We start from the raw sequence: 18,701 nt of genomic DNA, 5'->3' as shown, positions 1-18,701 counted from the left end.
ATCCGAGTAATATATCTCCTTCTGTCAGTAGATCGTTCTATTTGATATAACGTAACAAAATATAACGACAATTAATCTAGTTATTTTCGCGAATGCTTGTTTACATTGTGCCAATTTATCCACGATCTCTTGAATTAGCTAACAATAAGATGATCTTACGTTGCAGTTATTAACTGGAAAGATGATAAACACGACAATTATGCCTTTAAAAAACAACTGCAGCTGATGATAACATTCAATAACGCAAAATAAAAATAGAATCACCGTTCTCTCGGAAAATTATTATGTATGTGACGTGCTATACATTATCATAACTAGAAGTAATATTTAATAACGTAGTGCAGCGTTTTTCAATATTTTGCATATAAACAAAATATTCTTTATAATTAATAAAATGCTAATCAAGCAGGTTTAAATATGATAGAAAAAAGAAAGAGAGGGAGAGAGAGAGGCAATTTTGTTTAATTATTAAAATAAACTAGTTAAAAAAAATTTCCAGTAGACAAAGACGCTATTTTTGTTATAGTATAACAATATCATAAAATAGCTGTCACTATGCACAAATATTATAAATAACTAAACATATCCTGGCCCTTTATATAAGTAATATTAAAAATTTCTTCTTCTTTTCTTTGAAAAACTAAAGCACTTCAACTTATATTTTTTCTATCAAGTATCGATTTATATTTTATAAACATATAACTAACGAACAATTTATTCACGCACAAACAGTTTGTAAACAAGTCCATTTTAATTGATATAAGACACTCGAGGATATTGCAAAGATTCGAAGGAATTCGATCAACGTACTTCTTACTACGTCCAATGTATACCAATACCGAATTTTCGTGAAACGTCACCGACTCTTCTCTCGCGAAGGGTTGTAGTTTTTCGGGCGGTTTGCGAGCGGAATTAGAAATGGATGAATCAAGGTCAAACTCTCACCTTGAAGATCGATCGCGTTGAAGACGCCGGTGACCAACGACGTCCGCGAGGGGTAATGGCGATCGTCGAGGGATGCGCGTCAAACCCGATGAACCGAGCCCGCGTCTCCTCGCGAAAAATTACTGACTGGCGTGTCGACTCACTGGAACGGAGCTTCGTAGGATTCTGATGGGCTAGATGAAGGAGGCCCACCCGACGAGGGCGCTTCAAGGGGAACACGCCATCGCGCCGACTCCGAAAAGTCTGCAAAGCTGATGTTGGCTCGTGGAGGCCCCGTGGAAGGGATGTATCATCGATCGTTCGTACTAGGTGAGGTCTATGGCCTTTAAATGCTATACTCTTCTCTCTTGTGATAACTTGTACTTTCAACGGAAAATATAGGTGAGACGGGAGATACAAACATCATTTCCTTGTTATTTTCATCAACTAAAGTTCCTGTTATTTATGAATCCTTTGACTAATTTAGAACTAATTTTTTCCTAATAAAAGTGTCGGAATACAGGAATAGTATTTGAATTATAAGCCATGAAATATCTAAGAATTTTTATGAATTTCCGAAGTAAGAAAAATAGATCACAAGTTTAAATTTTTTATTCTATTTCTGAAGATTACATTAATTTTAAAATTTTAGTTTGCGGATTAATTACAAAGATATTTAAATTTAATTTTTTTAATCGTGAAAAAGAGATATGAGAATGATAGATGTCTGAAGCTTAAATTATTATAGCAAAGAAGAATTACTAATGATCAATTAAATTGATCAGAAAAGATAAAAGATAAATGCTATTGATGATAAAGGATAATTAAGATTTAAGAAAAGGATAAGCAAGTAAAATAGTAAAGTATCAGATCGAGAAATTATTATTACGTAAAATATATCATTAAGATTAATGACAATAAATTTAAAATGAATAGATAAGCTGATCATAAGCTAATAAATTTTAAAAATTGATATTAGAAATACTTTTTCTAGTACTTGTCTTTTATAAACATATAAGTACAGATCACAATCATTATTAATAATTTATTTATTTTGATTTATTTACTATACCTTTAAAAAATTATAGCAAAATTATTTTTTTAAATATAATTTTTTGACATATGTTATTTGATATATTAAATAGAATTTTAAAGACTTTGATATAAAATTTGTTTAATAAACAAATTTAATTATAGGTAATTATCTACAATTTTTAGCAATTTTCGATATTTTGTTGATAGACAGATATATTATTTAGGCCAGCAGTAGTTTTTAATGTACCAGCAGTAGATTATAATGTACCAGGAGTAGATTACAATGTACCAGCAATAGATTGTAATGTACCAGCAGTAGATTATAATGTAATTCCTGCGGTAAAAAGATCGAAAAAATGTTGGTAACGATAAGTCGATAAGTGAATTAAATTCCATAAAATTCCAGAATGTTCTTAGCTTTGTATTTTTATCAATCAATTTAAAATTAATTAATAAAATTAATTATGAAAAAACATTTCTAATATCAATCTTATTAATCTATAGATATCAAAACAACAATTATATAGCGACGGTCGAAAAAGAAATTCTATTTTCGACCGAGTTTAGTATATTGGGAATTTATCAGTACCAGCTTATGATAGTGATTGATCAATATTTAACTATTATGTAATGTAAAAAATGGTAATATTTTAATTTGCGTACGTATATCTTTAAATATATCTTTAATATATAATATCAAAGACATATTTTAATGGAACATATGAATTAATCAGCAAGTAAAATCAGTCAGTAATACTTGGCGCAAAATGTTAGCAGCATGCCAGTAGTTTGCCAGCAAATTTGATCAGTATATTGCGAGGAGTTGACACTAACTGCACATTAAACTTGTGTTTCTGCCTGGAAAGCTTTAAGGTATTATATGCATGGCAACATGTAGAAATAATATTATGTATGTAGAATTATAGTGCTATTGTTAACATTTTATTGTGAGAAATGGTATAGAGCTCAATATATATGGGATGCAGAAATAAATAAAAGAAAAATTGAAGGTAAGCTCTTTAGTCCGCGACTTAAAAAATGAATTTTCGTCATAAAATGTGATCTAAAATTCGTGCATTCTCAATTGTAACATCTACTTTTATAAATTTGTAATTTCTTTTATACATATATATAAAATGGCAGAAAATACTGCAAAGAATGAGCGTAACGGAAAATTAACTTTAATAAAAATACTTGGTTCAATATTAAGGCTTGTCTGCCATCCTTTGAATATATTTGCCGCAAAAATTGCGGTACAATACTGCAAACTTTCTGTCGACGGAATAAAGATCTTCATTGTTCACAAATCTCATTTTTCACGCCATTGGAATCAGTCAGAGTCAGCACAAAAACATTTTTCTTTATGAAAACATCCGCGGACATACAACGTAGTACGTTTATTATCTCTAATCGCTTCTTGATAAGATTTTATTTATAAAAACGCACAAATATATTTACATTAATATTTCTTTGAATAAATTATACTATCGGTGTAAATATGTAATACAAAATATATGTATTTAATACAAATATCTAATTGTAAGAATATTTATATACAGTGTCCCGAAATTCGCGAATCAAAATATTATAACAAGAAAGTCTTTGAAAATTAAGTAAAAAAGTTATTTGTAAATTTTTATTTTAAGCAATAGTTGTTGAGGTATAAGGGTTTAAATTTAGCCAATTATAGATTATTTGCGTGAAGTGCGCGACCACTAACACTATCGATGCGTTCACTCTACATATAATTGGCTAAATTTAAACTCTTATATTTCAAAAATTACTGCTTAAATTAAAAATTTACAAATAACTTTTTTAGTTAATTTTTCAAAGACTTTCTTGCTATGATATTTTGATTTGCGAGTTTCGGGACACTCTGTATGTTTAAAATACTAATATTTTATATTTTAAATATTTTACATGTATAAAGAATTTTTGTAAAAATGTTGATATAAATACCTACAAAGTTTTGATTCTCGTCAATATATTTACAAATATGTTTTACTATCAACCATTCCCATTTTTATCGGCGAGATAGTTTAATACAAATACTCGGTGGAATAAGGTACGCATGTTTCATGATGCATCGTGCAATCGAAAGAATGCATCAACAAGCAATGCGCTTGGTTCCGCACGAGCAGAAGACGGCATACGATATTTCACGAGTTTTACGGCAGAACTGCGATGGTATAAAAAAGATTAGACTGCATAATTCTTCTCAACGATTCTAGACGGGAATACGCGTATCCGTAACCAACGCTGCGCCCATAAACTCGAGTCGTTGTAAAAATTCAAACGTTTGACGTATGCAAAAAGGCGTGCGTGACGTGCCACTACAAATTTTCGGAATTTCATTACCGGGTCATTACCGAATTTTGCAACTTCGAACTGAAGTCACCTTTTCTTTGTTTCCTTTCCCTAGATTTGTTTATTTCACGATCTTTTCGGCGTTGTAAAATTTGTAATTGCATGCGACTAATAACACAAAAAATAAATGGAGTATGTGAAATGATTGTTAAAGAAACTGTTGAAAATATTTTTTCTGTGCGAAGAAGCGAAAAGAAACCATTCAGTAATTTGTTCAAAATATATTTAAAAAATATAGTTAAGAAAATATATAGTGTTAACACCTTTATCATGTTTGAAAAATTATCGCAATGTATTCTGATATATCTTTTTATTCTTCTAATATACATTATCTACATTATGTTAAGAAAATATTTAAAACTAATTTATAGATTAGATTGTTACAAAATATTTACAAATTTATAACTTGTATTTATATACATTAAAATAAATAAATCGTACACATGTATTACGATAATTAATTTATCGTTAAATAGGAAATAAATAAAAAACAATTATTAAATAAAAATTATAATTACAATAAGCGTGTTTATTAGAAATATTGCAGCGTATTAATATTAATACAATTAGTAAAAATTACTCTTATGTTTAAAAAATATTAACCTCTTATAATTATTTTTTAATAAATATCTACATAATCTAAAACCACACACAAATTATGCGTATTTTTTGTAAAAAAATATTTCTTTATTTTTGCAAGAATGAGATTTCTTTAATCAAACAAGCTTCATCGACATTCACCGGCGAAATTTACAGTAATTTACTTGTCCGTTCTGTCTTTCAAGAAGAATCGACATCATTATCTATTGAGAATACAATGGAATGCATCGCTGTCGGATAAATAAGAAACATGCACGGCTAAAAAAAGAAAATATATCGAGGTATACTTTTCTACGAGAAAAGAAATAATGATGACTTTAATATCGAACATTTCCACAAAATAATGAGTTTACTTTCTCCGTCAAAAGAAAACTACTAATTATAAGTATAAAAGAGGATGTTAAGTTTTGGCTGTTTTTTTTGGTTATAATAAAGAAGTTCCGATATGCACAAATTCATTATTTTAAAGAGCTTAAGCACAGTCGAATGGTATATCGCTTATCTTGGGGAACATATAGAAAAAATTGTGATCAATGCAATAAAAATCTAATGTTATTATATATTCATTGTTAAAAAGTTGTTAAATAAGACGTTCAAGACATCGGGAATTAAGCAACAAGGATTCTATTGTTAGTTAAACACCTATAATTTGGAAGAAACTTTTGAGTAATTGATGAGGGAAGAAGAGTTCGATATAAAATAATAAAATTCTGGCTTTGAATAACGAATATCAAGTTATACATGTTAAGTAACATGTAGTACAGTCCTTGTTACTTAATTCTCAATGTCATATAATATATGTTATTTAACATCTTTTTATCAAATGTGATAAAGCATTATTCTTTTTGATCAATTTTTCTAATATTTCCAGTTTTTCTCCAAGATAAGCGATCCATTACACGACTCCGCTTAAGTAATTCTTTAATTCCGCTTTAATATAATGATATATAATTTGTTTTAAGGCTTCTTCAAAAAACAACTAGGCAAAAATACAGTCGAAACTTAACATTCTCCTTTTTAGTATGTAAAATCTTTTTCATTATTTTTTTTTATAAAAACATAATTATTTTTAATAGTCGTAATACTAATATGGCAATTACTGTAAAAGCAGATACATTCAATAATATTCAATTGATTACTTACCATATCTTTACATTGATCCGTGAAGTCCTTTTGAACAACTATCAATAATTTTTATAATATAGGTATGTACTTATGTAGCATCAAGTCTTATATTAGACAAAATACGTTTAATAATACAAAAAGTCTATTTATAGCTCAATTTTATCATATATATTATTCCCCTGATTCCATTTGTATCATACATTGCGGCATATCGATTATCAGGGCCACAGTCGGTGACAGAATTACATTACTAATTTGGCGAATATAATGTATCAATTATTGGTGCTATTGTTGACATAATTATGTCAATGTTTCCAGTGTACTGCGTCTCTTCAGATATAATGTATCGATATAATGTATTCTCCCTTGCGACCAATTGTCGCGATTCCGTCAGGGCGAAACAGAATGAAAATGCATCGTCATTAGTAACAAAAGAAAACTTGAAAGCGCATTGAATCTGGAAACGAGAAGATACTTGAGGATATTTTCGAGAGTGGCAAGGTAAGAAATAGGCAGAATGTCGTCGCGGTAATCGGCGATCGTTCTTCGTTTCAAACAGACGGCCGCGAATTTTTCTCACGTAGATCTTTCCTATTTCCGTAATCCTACTTGAATAGAATAACCATTCTTCTTTATGTGACAATTAAAGGAATAATGCAAATAAAAAAATTAGTATAGCTCCAATTTAAAAAAGTTAAATATTTATTCTCTGTTATTATTAAAATTACACGTATAGTTATTATATTTCTGATTATTATTTACGCAAATAACCACGAATTTATACGTTTTATATTTTTTGTGTAAACATTATGCAAAATAAAATTATTTTGCAGTTTACCGTAATTATATTTAGATTCCATATAAGAGAATATAAGAACATTTAAATGTATTGAGCAAAGATATGAAATCAATTTTGTATCATCTTGCCTCTTTTAAAACTTTACTTTCGCTTTGGTATCCCTACGGAATGAAAGAAAGACAGAGCAGCGAATTCGCTGTCGCTGAAAATCGCGAGCGAACGGGGACAAGTGTGATTTGTGAGACGTTTATTCCGCGCGATTGCCGCATTTATTTCTACGTGCCCGGTTCGCGCAACTTCGTCCAATGATGTGGAGAAAGAGCACGCGAGAAAGAAAAAAAGGAAAAGAAACGAAGAAACGCGGCATGAACGAACGAGCCATGCCGGAGCGCCGATTATTCGACGTATTCTGGATTATCTCTTCATTTCGTCGCGTTTCGCTCGTACACGACGGTATTCTACGTGTTCGCAAAATCTCGTTTCGCTCGCAGACGGGGAGAGAAGCAAAAAATATTTCTGTATTGAAGAAGCAGAAGAATGTAGGTACCGCCGACTATCTTTTTAGCACAAGCTCGCAAAGAGATTCAAGTGAAGATGTGCACGCTTTCAAAATAGATTAAATAAACACGGATACAAATTTAGTTAAATAAAGATTTCTGTGCAAACTAACAAGTAAAATAGTAATTTACTTTAATAATTAGTATGAAAATTAAGACGATGAAAACTTCAACAAGAGAAAGGCCAAATACGGTTTGAGGCGGATCTTGATGTTTAATAATAATAATATTTTTACGTGAATCTTACAATTCTCAGTTTCAATAAATTGCGCGCCGCAAATTTGTCAATCTTGAAACACAGCTATAGACTGAATTCAAAGTAAGTAACATATATAAATTACATTGACAAGCATTATAATAATAATGTTGATATATTGAAGAATATTGATTGCTAATAAGCATCTTTTTAAAAATCCTGTAAAATAACTTAAAATATTACTTCAGCTAGGAATCATTTTAAAAAGTTTTATTTTAAAAATATGTAAATAACTTATAAATACTTATATAAAGTTATAGCAATTTTTTATTGTAACATGAGCGTGTCGCATTACTGTGTTTTAAATAATCGTATTTGGAATCATATTTGGACTTACTTTATTTTGTAATGTGCAAAGTTTGCTTCTTCCATTAATAATGACATACATAAATACCTCTTTTGCATCTCAAGTTACAGATTTACAAGGGCTGGAAAGAAAGGAAACTAAATACAGAAACACAAACTTTTCAGAGAAACAATGGAGAGAAAAAGATATATTTCATTATTTTCAATTAGAGGTAGCTACAATCAGTAAAAGTTTCGTGTAACATGAAAGCTACCTTCTTTTCGACTCTTCATTCATCAGTTCACTCCATGTGTTTCTTTCTCACGCACATTCGCTATTTCACGTCGTTTCCTATCCAAAAAGGAAGCTCGCGAACATGCGAGCTATAAACTTGAATAATGCGTTTTAAAAGCGCGTCATTGCCAACGGTCAGTTATTTCGCGCGTGAAGACCGGCAGATGAGCGGATTAACGAAATACGCTTAAAGAAATACGCTCTGCGAGTACGCATAAATGGGTCCTTTATTTTTTGCCAAATTTAAGCAATACCGAATTCGTACAACGGATACTATATGAAAATCGGCTCAGTCGTCGATCAGCACGATGGCGCTTCGGCAATAGTGTTCGCGGATCAACGCCGCAATCGTCGGACTATTGTTTATCAATAAATTTTCCCCGAGAGGATAACCAACAAGAATAATGGTGCATTGATTGCGACGAATGCGTGGCATTTTTTTTTTAGTTTTCGTAACGTTGTCAAAAGCAAACGCGAAGCTTTAACAGTTTCAAGCAATCGTGTGTATATACATATTGGTATATATAAATCAAATATTTTTAAATAAATATTGATATCAAAGTAGTTTATTACTCAACGCGTAATTAAAACAAGCAAGCAGTGTCATATAAAAAATAAGAATGGTTTTCCTTCATCTCCTTAAAATATTTTCTTAGTTTTCACATAATATTCTTTTACATTTTCCAAAATACAATAAAATGATAAAAATTCATCAAACAAATTTTTGTTAAAGACAAAAGTAATTTAAAAATCTGATAGAGAATATAGTTCTTTGCTATCACTATTATTATATTTTCTAGTATTTTACTAGAAGAATTAGTTTACTAGAAAATATAATAATATATTCTTATAATCGAATACATTATGATATATTCGATTATAAAAGTACATCATATTATACATATCTTCTTATAATATTCAATTCGAATATTTTACAAGACCAGATAAAATAAGACAGCAAATAAAAAATAAGCGTGATCGCGATTATTTGTTGTGGCTCAGATTTTTCATATTTTTATCGAGATATGAATGATTAGATGATTCCAATCTTGAGTTTGCAATTTTTTAGGATTAAGCTAGTAGTAGAAAACTGAAAAAGCGTAGATGAACGTGAGAAAGTACAATCATCGTCATTTTGCATGTTGAATTGCCTCTCTTTCGGCTTCAACGCACGCACGACGCGGTTACTTACATTTACATCTCACGGACCGAGTAAGATTGATAATACCGCCGAAGACGAATTATGGCACGACGCTCTTCCCTTTCCATTTAATTCGTCTGTTACTTAATAATTCAGTGCCCGTGGAGAATTTCAAACCAGCTATTTAATTCCTCAACCCCTGTGCTCCTGTCACATCTATCAGTCGTATTCTTTTTTCTCTTACTGCACTACTTTAGCGGAATATATGAAATTTTAATATACTATATCACGTTTAGATGACATGACGAAGAATCTGTAGCTATTATGTCATATTTCGTAGCTTTTATATTGGACAAGTTTCAAAAGGAGAACGTTGTCCCTGAGAAAATAGAAGATTGACTTTAATATAGAAAATGTTCTTCTTGAGATAGTCTGTCTTCTTATAGAATATATATGATAATTAACAGACAAAAATTTTACGGAAAAGATTAAAACTTTCAGAAAAGAAATGTTAAATTATAAATATTTATATATTTTTTAATAATATATATGTAAAGAGAACTTTTAATAAAATTTTTCATAAATGTTGACCTTCATGAATAATTTCTTATTAATAACATTTTTCAAAAAAATTATTAGGTTACTCTTAATTTGTATTAAGTTAATTAAATTAAAAGTTTAATTGTTTAAAACAAAATTTATTTATAGTTCAAGTGCCAGTGGTTGCCGATGAGAAGTTGAACGCGGTTTATTTCAAAAAGCGGACAATGCAGCGAATGCACATTTCACTTGCATACTTCTCTCTGTGTTTGCAACAATCGTTTGATTGACGTAAAACGCTGTGCGTTACATGACTTTCATCAGCAGAACATGGTGGATCAAAAGAAGTGAATAAGAGCAGTGGAACAGTCGATTATTTGATGGGATTAGTTTACCGTTTCTTTTTTTCTTTTGTTTTATTTGACTCACGCTATTCAATTTTTTCATAGCGGAGCATTTACAATGCTGCATTTGATGTTTATACATTAAAGCATACGATTTTAATTCTTATACAGAATTATAATTATAGATTCTATTACTTCAATTAACTGTAACCTATTAAGTGTATTCTAATCTTTTGGCTTGGACAATACATTATAACTTTTTCTTTATTAATCAAACATATATATGTAAATATGTTTGGCTATATACATAATAGAAGGGGTTTGATGCAGCAGTAGGCTAACAACTGTTTGATTGCTGGTGGAAATTCTGTAACATCTTATAAAAACGGAGAAAATAAACTTTAAAGTTCATCATTTTAACTTTAGAGTTTATTTTATCCGTTGTTACACAATGTGGGTTAGTCCTATTGTAAATTAAGTAAACCCTTAAAATGTAAATATCTTAACAAGCTAATATATTTTAAATACTGATACATTCTAAATATAAAATAAGCGCGGTACCAAATAAAATTTCACGATTAATCAGCTGACAAATAAAGACAAAAAGTGCAGAAGAGCTGGACTCATTTTTATGATCTTAACCGAATAGTGATGGTATTAAATTTATATTCACGTTCCACTGTACATATCGAAACGTACATATTTCTCATCTGTCATCGTACAAAAGAGCCTCACAAAAGAGTTCGTATATTCTCAGTGCATCTTTGGAAGCTCGCACAGCTCTCGTTAAACGAGAGAGTTGTACGAGAAAGCGTAAAGGGAAATGCAGTCAATAATACTGAAGCAAGAATCGTCGGGTTTCGATATTACTTCAGGCAAGAAGTTACAATGTTTACGTGTGTTCGTGTGTGATACTTTCTCGATTGTATTGCGCTGTGTTCATATTACAACCATTTGCTCAACGAAATAAACGACAAACTGAAACAGAACTCGGCGATAACAGAATATCGAAATAAATTTAAATGTCAATTACATTTTTCCTATTCCAGGAAAACAACAAATTTAATAATATTATGTTGCTCTTGTGAATGTTTTCTCTTATGCTTCAAATAAGGATACCGACATAGGGGACGTAACAATTTCTTTGTTTCAGTAACAATATTACAAGAAAAGACATTCGTAAATGAAAAATGGTGGTTATCAGATTGACGAATTATCAAAACCTTATATTTTAACTGTCATCAAGTTAGAATGACGCATGTTATGCCAGAAAATTGTATTGCGTAATCGAAACCATGTTAAATTAATTTCTGCTTTATCCGTTTAATTTATCAGTCGGTTCTGTCGACACAGACAAATTGATAGAAGCCACGACCGGCTTTGCGGTAGATCTGGCTTACACTGTGTGAAGTCCAGCGAACGATTATTACGTTATCAATGTGATGGTTCATAATTTTCGCACGATCCACCAGTAATCAATTATGCGTTATTCGATGATTACTGGCCGATGATGTTGTAACCACAATGTTGTTTTATTTAATGACGCTTTAATATTCTGATCCTAGTAGTACAATTTTAATAAGATATCGTATAATTACGTGAACATTTGCTAATATCAGTAAGAATATTTTATAAATTGTTTAAAATTTAGGGAGGAGAGATAAAATTTTAATTACATGCAGTATTATATGCAAAAGGGAAGTCTAATGGGTAAATAATAGGCAAACTTTATACAAAATTTTTAGACATAAAGGAAGCGCAGAAAGATTGATAAAAAAAATCTTCAAAATTTTACGAGACAGAAATAGTTTTCGCTATCTTATTTATTGCAATGTCACATGTTATAATTTAGATCTGTAGCTCATTTTAGATCAGTCTTAAGATTAGAAGATTAGAAAATCTTCAAGTAGTTTAGTATAAAGTTTGCGATCTTATCAACTTATATGTATGTTACATAACATATTTATATAAGCCATACTTTAGGCTATTTTGCAATGAACTAATAACGCAACGCGTGCGATAAACATAAACGTGTCTTTTGTTATACTTAATATTTGATTTCTAAGACGTAATCGTCGCTGAATTTTGTCATGTGTGATCGATATCAAAGGATGCGAGTACGGCCGCCGAAAGTGTGCTTTCATTCGTTCTCACTGACTATATGCGAAACGATGCATTCAAGCGGGAATTCTTGCATCCAGGAACAGCGTATATTGGCATTCTGGATGCACTCTTTGAAAGCACTGGCAGTCGCGCGTTTCTAAAATTTCGGTGGGTATTCTTGTGGAAAATACTTCCGCCGCAATGCGATGATGCGCGATTATCCCGAAGAAATTTTATTTGCCGATATTGGTGATTGTATCAATTGGTCGATTAACAAATCCTCTCGCGAGTTCTTGAATACTTTTCGAGAAGCGTAAAAACTACACGCGAATATAATGGTTACTTTTAGAGATTCTATTATTTTGCAATTTTCATATAAAAAATTTTTATTTTTATTGTAAGACTTACAACTTGACAATAGCCGTAAAGGTAAAACGACACTCTTTAAATAAACAATACGTTTTATTGAGACCCTTTATAATTGTAGAGATTTAACGTACATTTTTCAAGAGCCGTTTTCTTTTCTATCTTATTAATTCAATATATTTCGTCAAAAAATTATTGTACGCACCTACGATATTTTCAAATCGTATATTTATTCTTACACCGTGGGCTGTTTCCTTTAATCATGCATTAATCACGATGCCTACAATTTTGGCAATCTTAATGATTAATCGGCTCGATTAATCTAATCGCATTAATCACGATATTATATAATTACATTATATAATACGTATTAATATCATGTATAGAATGTGTATTAAATTGTACTATATTTCTGATAAACATTGAGAAACATAAAGAATGGTATTAATATGCATTAATATCATTTTATATGATAAATATTTGATACAGAGATTACAAAAAATAAATAATATAAAAATACGAAATATTTCTTAATGGCTATCAAAGAATAAATATGATAATGTTCAAACTATATAATACAGCATTTCTCTTCTTTTCTTGAGATGTTCCTTTTTTGATGAAGAATAATGTTGTTTTTATAGTTTAATATTTCATATTTTATTCGTAACGATATGTTTTCACGCACATAAAATTTGTTTTATATGTCACTATAAAATGATAATAATAGCGAATAATTCAAAATCTGTTTATTGCAGCATATTATGTATAAAAATATCCGATGTATCTATGCACTATCATACACATTATGATAAAGTCTTAAAATAGAGACACTTAGATTCACAACGGAGTATATATCGAGGATTTAATAATACAACGAAATATATGACTTTTGGTGCCGGGTGTTTCCGGCGAATTTGGAATAATTTTACGAGAGAGTTATACATTTTCTGCTTCACGGAGATAAATCGTTTTTGCTTTGACCGACGTTACGAAGTTGGTTCGAAAACCACATATAGCTCGTGGAGTTTCGCTGCGAGTTAGTAGAACTGAAGTCGATGCGTTAACAAAATTTAATCTGTAAACGTAATACTTGATTTCCGCGTTCTCCGAATGGCATATAGAAGTTAAAGCCGGACTTACAATCGTAAGCGAGGATTAAGACGATAAGCTTATATATGTATAGCGGGAACGGTGCGCTATAATTACCTAAATTTTACCCCCCCCCGCCCGCACTTTGTTGCGAGTGATTACAAAGATTACTAAGAGTTTCTCAGTTAATTTCCCAAAGTCGAATAAATTGTACGAACAGAAACGAGCTTTATGAAAGGATAGAGTTTAATCTTAAAATATGATATGTTTATAAGCGGATTCAGTGTTCCGGTCTTAAGATTTTGTAAGTACTTTAACATTTTCTGCGTAAATAACAATACTTGTAATATATTTTCTGTTTACGGATTGTACTTCTGCAGAGCACTTAAAATACCTTCGTCGACCATAAATTTTACATTTAATTTGTTAGTCAAATATTTCAAGTACGGTAAAAAGTCCGCGTTATTTAGACACGTTCTTGCGTCTCTGTGTGTAACGTTAAAAAACAATTGATGCTAAAAAATTGTTACATCTGTCTCCACTGCTTGACGGTAGAACGATGCGCAGATCAACCGAAATGCTAAACGGGGTCAGATGAAACCGCGCGCGGTGTTATTCATTGCGCTTTTCAAGAGGCGCCGCTATATTTCTCGTCCAGTCAAGACCCGGATTACTCGGAATGAACAGTCGAAAGCGCGACCTGCAGTATGGGAGGGCTTACTCGTCGTTACGACAAAACATGAAATACGCGTTAAGCCTTCGCGAAAATGACTTTACGTAGAATACGCGTCACGGTACGCCTCCGCCCCTACCGTAAATAAGGAAGCGAAACGTTTTCCGGTATAATGCACCGGGATCGTCGCGTGAACGCAATATTGCAAACGACAAATGCATCTCGGCGTCGGGTTTCGAAGCCGCGTTTGAAAATTCACGATAAATTTGCGGAAAAGTCTTTCTCGCTTACTTAAACAGTTGCTTTGTTACTTACACGTAAAACGCGAAGTAAAACAGAATCGAAGCACCGGCAACATTTTTTCTGCATACATGTATATTTATGAAATGTATATAGGTTTTTATATTTACACCTACATTTAATGTCATTTTCAGACAGCAATATTGCTATCTGATTTCATATTTTATTCATGCATTATTAATGTACATGATCAAATTTAAACGTGAGCTAAGAGTCGTACTTAATATTAATTGATACAACCTAAAATAAAATTAAAGAAATGGAGTAAAAAGAATTATGATTTATATTTAATGGTATCTACATTATAAATATTATAAATAACTCTAAATACAGTACTAGTGCAAGTATTAATTCTTACCTTTTGTTAATTTTTATTTAATGCAATGAATAATAATCGAATGATTGCATTTAACGTGTATTTAAATATATTAAAAATTTTATCCTGCAATATGTCATTCATTGTAGAGCTTAAGGGAATAGCTTTCACAAGCGGAAATCCTTTCTTGACAACTGTGAGAATTTAATAGTATTGACCAGATTTCGCAAGCTGTACGTTGAGTTCCACAGATTATACGCCAGATTTCGCAGGCTGTAACGTCGGATTCCACAGGTTGTAACAACGTCGAGTTCCAACAACGCTAGTGCACTGAATACAAACCTTCTCAGCAAATAGTCTTAACATCAGAAAATTCGTCATACTAGGATCTAGTTCTTCCCCACATAGGGTACAGCGGGGTAATTTAAATAATTTCAAACTTTTTGAAGAATTTCTCGAAAAGTAATAATTTTATCCTTAAATTGAATATGTAGCAGGAAACTCACACGTTTAAAGAATATCTATCAAATATATGAAACATTATTTTTTAAATCCTGAGACAGCGTCATTATCCGATTTACCCCTACAATTTTAACAAAAGTCAATTTTAAAAGGTAATTTGAACATTGAAAATTAACATTAATATTACAATAAAAACCAATAATTTCATATTTAAATGTTTTTTTGAACATTTTATTATATTTTCCAAATCAAATAAAAACACAAATTAGAAAGATATAAAATAAAAGTAAACATAAATTAGAAAAACATAAAATGATAATGTTAGACCCAGTATTTTAAATACAACGGGCATAAATAAACTTTTTAACATTGATGTTATAATAAAAGCAAATCATTATATTTATCTATTGTGTTTTAAATATTAAATTGCACTTTTCAGACAAAATTAAATAGAAATTAGTAACAGAATCTCTGGCTTCGAGATATTTGTAACTCTTTCTAAAGTTTTCTAAAATGCATACTAAACACAGCAGGATGCCTAATATAAGTTCTATAGGAATATCATTTTCATTATATTTGTTTTTGTTTAGATTGTACTTTCCCGTTCAAGCTCGTGTATGGAATATGAAATAATTGCGCAGCTTCTAATCTAAAAACAAGACCACATCATCAATGATAGTTGTAAAGTTAATGGCTTGTTTCATGCTTTCTTTGTTTCAATTCAATCGAGTATTCTTTTTTTATAATGCTTAATATCTGATATAATGAAAGATTTATCTTAAACAGTTGAAATATAAATATTCTAGGGGAACTGAATGCGTTATCGAAATTGTCCCATAAAAATTTGTTCAAATTTCCCCGTATGCCGATTTAAAAACATTGTAATATAGTATAAATACAACTCAACAAAATGCGCCACCAGTCGATGTGATAATTGTTAATATAGGCAGAAAACATTTTTAGATTATATTGTTTTCATAGATTTTATATAAGTTCCATAAAAGCTTCAGATAGTAGAGTATATTCTTATAAACTATAGTTAGAACAGAAGTTCTCTACTAACTTTGCTTAATACAAAATACTATACAGATCTATACAACAGATATTCTTAACAGATATTCTAACAGATATTCTTTAACAATTATATGTAGACCAAATTATCCTCTTTGTTGCTAACCACAAATATGAAACAAAACGTCTATTTTTTTCTGAGATTCTTGCAAATGTTTACTATTATCCAAATTTCCCCACTGTTCAAATTACCCCGCTATACCCTAATGAGGATGAATGCGTTAATACATTCTCTTTTGCAGCGATTTTTATTATCCATCGCAAAGATTCTTACTTACAGACACGTCTAGGTCCTCTTAGTTTTCTCTCGGGCGGTTAGCGAAGCTACACCTAGGCGCGCTTGCAAGCACTCGCGTGAAATGTCTCGCCTCGATGCGTACGAGAAAGTATTAACTGGTTGCCGTTCGGCACTCAAGAGAAAATGGTAGCCGTGTTGCTGCGTTGTCGAGCGCTCAGTAACTCATAAAGCTGTCACAATTTCAATTAAAAATATTAATTTTATTATTTTGATTATTATAAATTTTGGACATACTATAATTACAGAATGGTCGTACTCTTGAGAGTTTGAATTTTATTTATGATAGGTGATCAGTTAATTAATACGCATAATAAAGAATTTAATTGATTAAGATATTTTAAAATATTATATACAGGGTGTCCCATTTTATATTTGACAGTCAAATATTTGGAAATCACAAGGTTTGGGAGAAAAATGTTTCAGACAAAAGTTTTGGGACTTCGAGGGGGACATAAGATGATAATGTCTCTTGTACCAACATCTTCCGTGCTCCATTCTCTTTATGTATTGTCTGAAATGTTTTACATAAAATTATGTTTATTATATTACTATAATCACTTTGTCTGTCAAATATTCTAATTAAATATTATTTAAAATATCTTAATTTAAGATTAAAAAAAAGACATTTTTACACTGTAAAACACGCTTAAAATGTTAAATTGAAATTAATAAACGTTTTATTAAATGTTTACAAAGTGTGTTCCATATTATTATTAATCAATTAGTTACAAAACTAAATCACAAGTTGATATTTAGCATACCATAGGTATGTTTATCATAATTAATTGTTGATTATAAATAGGATTCAAAAGCGTTAATAGTAAACGACAATAATTTGTTAAGATAACATATATGCTATTAATAATAAATAAAAAATTGTATTTTATTCATCTTCTAAAACATTTCGAAAATACACGTAAATTGAAAGAACACCATTATGTCAGCATAATGGTGTACGGCATTAATTTGTTGTTATCATTATTCTCATTTGTCTTAAGGGGGTATTCTAGTGTGACCGGTAAAAAAAATCGATTTTTTTTGCATATTCTTATAGTTTAGGGTCTTGAAAATGTGTCTCTAAAATATTAAGATGAAATTCGTTAAATTGACCGAGCTATAGAGGTTTAAGACGTAGCCTCCGCGCGTCCATGCGGCTCGTCGCTCGTGATTTCCATGCAGTAGACGAATTTTTTGCGTGTCAGTTAGTATTTCTTTACGTAGCCAAATGGTGCTCTATATAGCTGAGAAAGGTATCCTGTACGGCCCTGGTATAGCTGACTGAGGGTAAGTTACTGAAATTACTCATTATCCATCTTGTAAACGCATGAGAAACTTTAAATGCGTTTTTCTCGAATTGACATTTTTCAAATCGAACGTGTATTTTTTTTACAAACTACTGGGCCGATCGACTTGCGCTTTTAAATACATATAGTGTACATATTAGGTTATCGTTTGACCCTCTAACTTTTTGATGTCTTGAAAATTACTATTTTTCCGGACCGTGAAAATTAAATATTTTTTATCAAAATTCGAACTATTTTTCTTTCAAGCATCGCCATTTTGTCAATTATTCTTCAAATGATTGATTAGAGATTCGAACGATAACCACATTTGTAAGAAATAAAATTAAAAAAAATTCGTTTATTTGAGATGACGAGGACGGCCGCAATCACTATACGCCCGATAGAAGAGGAATTTCAAAACATGACCTGCGCGTCCATTTGTGCCGTGTGTAATTCCTGTCTCTTATACACA

At 30.7% G+C, this 18,701-nt stretch overlaps 1 protein-coding gene across 2 annotated transcripts in view; it reads right to left on the bottom strand.

The window, feature by feature from the left end:
- Positions 1–18,701, bottom strand: part of LOC105451860 — a 149,701-nt gene that overhangs the window by 20,664 nt on the left and 110,336 nt on the right. Inside the window, exon 1 of one of the 2 annotated variants that reach the window (XM_011692555.1) lies at positions 946–1,221. The exons of the other annotated variant lie outside the window; for it this stretch is intronic. The gene's annotated coding sequence lies outside the window, so the exon portion shown is untranslated. Of the gene's footprint in view, positions 1–945; positions 1,222–18,701 lie in introns of those variants that run through there. 2 annotated transcript variants of the gene reach the window in all.

This window comes from Wasmannia auropunctata, unplaced genomic scaffold, assembly GCF_000956235.1.
Source record: "Wasmannia auropunctata unplaced genomic scaffold, wasmannia.A_1.0 LD336042.1, whole genome shotgun sequence".
Classification (NCBI taxonomy): Eukaryota; Metazoa; Arthropoda; class Insecta; order Hymenoptera; family Formicidae; genus Wasmannia; species Wasmannia auropunctata.
Note: the sequence above shows the minus strand (reverse complement) of the source record. Positions and strands in the feature narration are given on the sequence as shown.